We start from the raw sequence: 5,139 nt of genomic DNA on the forward strand, positions 1-5,139 counted from the left end.
TTCCTGAAAAGTAATACTCTGTAGAGTATCACACTAAACAGTAAAACTTCAACTTATTGAAGATCTTGGGGATTGTGGTAGTGTGGCTTTTAAAATATTTTTTGGTTTAACTTAGACTTCCCTGAGAAAACATTCTGCTCTAAAGAAGCTTTGTTTCCAAAAGAATTTCTTGGGGCGGCTCCCCGGTGGGTGGCGGCAGTAACCATTGCGGTTCCTTCTGACCCTGTTAATGTCGGGGCCAGGCCTGGGGAGTTTGGCGCCCTAGAGCCCGGCCTTGCTGGGGTAGAGTGGAGGGGACAGGGTGGGGACCGGCCATGTGGGAAGTGACCCGGAGCCTGCTGCAGCACTGGGGCGCCAGTTTTAGGAGAGGCGCTGACTTCGACTCTTGGGACCAGCTGATGGAGGCGATAGACGAGTATCAGATATTAGCAAGATATCTACAAAAAGAGGCCCAAGCTCAACATAATAATTCCGGATTCACAGAAGCACAAAAGAAGACGAGGCAAAACTGCAGCATGCTTGGAATTGTGAAGTGCAGCCTTAAAGTCTACAAGGTCCTGAGAAGAATTTAAACTGGAGGATTTGAAGAAGCTAGAAACAATCCTAAAGAATATTCTTACTTATAATAAAGAATTCCCATTTGACGTTCAGCCTGTCCTATTAAGAAGAATTTTAGCTCCTGGTGAAGAAGAAAATTTGGAATTTGAAGAAGATGAAGAGGAGGATGGTGCTGGCGCTGGGTCTCCTAATTCCTTTCCTGCAAGAGTTCCTGGGACTTTATTACCAAGGTTAGCATCAGAACCAGGAATGACGTTACTCACCATCAGAATTGAGAAGATTGGTCTGAAAGGTGCTGGGCAATGCGTCGGTCTCTATATTACAGTTAGTGTAAAGGATCTGGGTGGCACAGATTTCACTCCTGTGTGAGATACTCCTGTGGCTTCAAGAAAAGAAGATACGTATGTTCACTTTAATGTGGGCATTGAGCTCCAGAAGCCTGTTGAAAAATTAACCAGAGGTGCAGCTATCGTCTTTGAATTCAAAACACTACAAGCCTAAGAAAAGATTTACCAGCTCCAAGTGTTTTGCTTTCATGGAGATGGATGAAATTAAACCTGGGCCAACTGTAATAGAACTATACAAGAAACACACTGACTTAAAAAGAAAGAAATTGCAGTTATTGACCAAGAAACCACTTTATCTTCACCTACATCAAACTTTGCACAAGGAATGACCCTGACATGAAAGCCCTGGAACTTCTGTGAAATTTACTACTCAGTAGAAACCATCATAGCTCTGGGTAGCATATTTACCCTTCCACAAGCAGGAAGCGGGCTGTACCTGTGCCAGCAGGCCAGAGAAGTCTGAAGCACAGCTATTCCACAGAATTTCCAGGCCAGCACATCACTGACATAGAAGACTCCTTTGGATATGGGCTGAATATAGATTTTGAGGCATGTTTTTACTTTTCTATTAATTGTGCAATTAAGTCTATTTTCTAACTTACCACTCTACCTACCCTGTCTCCTGGAACAACACTGCTGTGGGTAGGATGTGCTCATCTTCAGACTCAATATAGCAGTAAGAATGTGCCAGAGTTTACACATCTGCTCACTTCCTCTCCCGTATGCTTTTTCGGTTTTTGAGGCAACTTCAAACTTTGGGTTGATGTGGGTAAGATATGAAACTGCTTTGAGAAGAATTCATTGGAACAGTCATGCTGCCTGCCTGCCGAAGGTCAGTCTGGAAATGCCTAAGCTGCTCCTCAGGGGTGGCTTAATGTCATCCTGATCTGAGTGTTCCTATTAGAAATCGTGTGCCGTGGCCACATCAGCGGCCCAGGTGGGCGTGTTCTGCAGATTACAGCCATGATTTTTCCAAATGACCAGGTTACTTTTTGAAAAGTGAGCATATTTTTAGTCATGTTGATTAGCTGGCCTTCTACATAACATTGTTATTCTTTCTGATAATGATTCAAAGATTAATGTTGGAATCCTCTCAGAATAATTACAAACTTTTTGAGCATTCAGCTACTCTAAAATAGCTGGCAGATGGTTTTATAATGTCTCCTAAATCATGTAACCTAAAATTGAGTCAGATGCTAACAAGATACTGTAGGAGTAACTGCTGTTTTCTGACAACTGATTGTGAAACCTGAAAACCTGCATACCTCTTCTTATAGTGATGAATATGCACATCTGGAAAGATCATTCTATTTTCTGATAAGGGTAGATAAGATTGTCATTTATTTCCTATTTAGATACTTTGACATTCATCCATATGAAAATATGCAGGTCATTAGCTTATTATAATTTGACTGTTTACATTATTTTTGACAATAATGGGGCATAAATAAAACTTTCATAGTATACATGGAGTGATATTTGATCAACAGACCTTTGATTCATAGTGGGTTTTCTATGGGTTAGATGTAGAACCCACATATTTTAATAGTCACTGTTTTAAATCAACAATCCTAGCATGAGGGGAATGTAGTGTCAGTACTGGCCTATTTTTAATCTAGTGTAACCCTAGTCATACAATTCAGTATGTTTGCTTTTTAAATTAAGTAACCACAGTAAGTTCTTTTGGCCCTTGCACTTCAAGAGATCTAGTCTTTACTTTCAGTTGTCTATTAGGTCAATTCAGTTTACTAGATAGATGTTAATATAAACTATAAAAGCCTGAAAGAGTTCTCAACCAAATGTAATCTTGTCTCATCTTGATTAGATCAATTCCAAATTCTACAGTGATTCACCCTAGGGGATGAAGAATTTGCCTTAATAAGTTACTTTGTTCACCTACCACTTATTCCCTGTTGTTAGATCCCTAGACTGTAAGCTCCTCAAGGGACACGAACCACATTTTCTCCGTGTCGTAAATTTTCTAAGGTACTTGGCAGCACTCTGTACCCTCTGTACCCTAAGAGTACTCAGTATCTTTTATATGATGTTGCTGAGGAGACCTAAAAAATAATCACTTTTTTAAAAACTACTATTAAAATGTAGCAAAACTGAAAAAAAAAAGAATTTCTTGTAAAACTACTCTCTTCCAGGTACCATAACAGTCAGCAAGGATAAGGCTAGACACATAAATTAATGGGAGAGAATAGAGAAACCAGGAATAGAGCCACACAAACATGCCCAACTGATTTTTGGCAAATTCACTGGAAGAAAGATAGTCTTTCAACGAATGGTGCTGGAACAATGGGAAATCCACAGGCAAAAAACAAACTTCTAAATCTCACACCGTAAACAAACATTCACTCAAAGCGTATCATGGTCTTAAATATCAAGCACAAAACTTTTGGGGGAAAAATAGAAAACTTTTGATCTACAGCTGGAAATAGAGTTCTTTGTCTTGACATTAAATTATGATCTGTAACAGAAAAAAATGATCAAGCTTCACCAAATTAAAACCTTTTTCTCTGTGATAAATCTTGTTAAGAGGATGGAAAAACAAGCCACAAAATGGGAGAAAATATTTGCAAGCCCTATATCTGACAAAGGACTAGTATCTAGAGCATATCAAGAACACTGAAAACTCAACAGTAAGGGGGGAAAAAAGCAATACAATTAAGAAAATGTACAAAAGACATGCATGGATATTTCACTAAAGAGGTTATACATGTGGCAAGTACATACATGAAAAGATGTTCAACATCATTAGACATTAGGAACATGCAAATTAAAATCATAATGAGATATTACTATGCAACTATCAGAATTGCTCAGATAAGAGGTAGTGTTTACAACAAATGCTGGGGAGGATACAGAGAAACTGGATCACTCATATATTGCTAGTGCAAATGCAATATAGTACAGTCACTCTGGAAAAGTTCGGTACTTTTTTAAAAAGCTAAATTTGGAACCGCCCTACTACCCAGAAATTGCATTCCTGGACATGTAGGCTGGAAAAATGAAACTTTTATTTGTGCAAGTAAACTATATGAATGCTTTATTTGTAATAGCCCCAAATGTAGCAACACAGATGTCATGAATGCACATATGGTTAAACAAGTTGTGGAATTTCCACACCATGGAATACTACTCAGTAATAAAAAGGAACAACCTACTGATGCACAGACAAACAAGTCAGTGAGGGTAGAGAAAAGAGGATGACATGGTCCCCTTTTTAAGCAACTCAGGTACTAGCAGTAGGGCTAATAGGGTCAGTAGATAAACACATGACTTTCGGGAAGAGAGATGTTACAGAACAGAGGAAAAGATTGAGCAGGCACAAAAAGAGGCTTGGTCAACTCAACTTGCTCAAGTCAAGGAATGTGTCACAAGAAACGACTGATGGCTGAGCTAATTCCTGGGTGTGAGCCTTTTGAAAACCCTTAGAAACCTAAGTTTACCAAGGTACTTGTTTACCTTAGATCAAGTGGGCAAGATGCAATGGAATAATTCATTAACCATCGTGATATATCCTCTGAACATCAGAGGATAAACCCTCCTTTAGTTTATACATGTAGAAAGTTTTAAAATGGAGATGTATTTCAATCTGAGAAAAAAATGTTTTTGGTAATTTTCAATTATTTCATGCTTGACATGGCCATTTTTAGTTGCTATGCTCCTTTTCTGAAATGAAGAATGAAAACAATGAGGGTCTGAATAGAAGACTGTTTCAGTCCATAATCGTAACCCTGTGGTACATCCCTATTTACTCCTGATGCTGCAGAAGAAATATTTTACCACATTTGTGTTCATTATTTTCTCCTTTGAAGGAAATTTTATCAACCTTAAAACACATTTTAAGAACATAGATATCTAACCACCCATTTCCAATTTATTCATAACTACTTGTTAACATGTTCGTGATTTGGTGGACAAAAGTGTCCTTTCTATTTACTAGAATGGAAAATCTCCTTAAGGACGAAACACTAATATACCTCATGCCTATTAGCTTTTTTCCTTTCGTAACAAAATTCTGTGGACTCTGCTTTATTATTTTCCTTCTCCCCTAGAAGACTATCACAAATGCATTGTGCAAAAGATCCAAGGAGGTGGCAGACTTGGCCCAGTGGTTAGGGCATCTGCCTACCATATGGGAGGTCTGCGGTTCAAACCCCAGGCCTCCTTGACCCATGTGGAGCTGGCCCATGCGCAGTGCTGATGCGCGCAAGAAGTGCTGTGC

The 5,139-nt window shown here is 39.0% G+C and overlaps 1 pseudogene; it reads left to right on the plus strand.

Moving 5' to 3' along the window:
• Nucleotides 1–314: 314 nt before the first annotated feature.
• On the plus strand, nucleotides 315–1,247 carry LOC101425760 (axin interactor, dorsalization-associated protein pseudogene; annotated as a pseudogene).
• Nucleotides 1,248–5,139: the final 3,892 nt, after the last annotated feature.

This window comes from Dasypus novemcinctus, chromosome 7 (assembly GCF_030445035.2).
Source record: "Dasypus novemcinctus isolate mDasNov1 chromosome 7, mDasNov1.1.hap2, whole genome shotgun sequence".
NCBI classification, from domain to species: domain Eukaryota; kingdom Metazoa; phylum Chordata; class Mammalia; order Cingulata; family Dasypodidae; genus Dasypus; species Dasypus novemcinctus.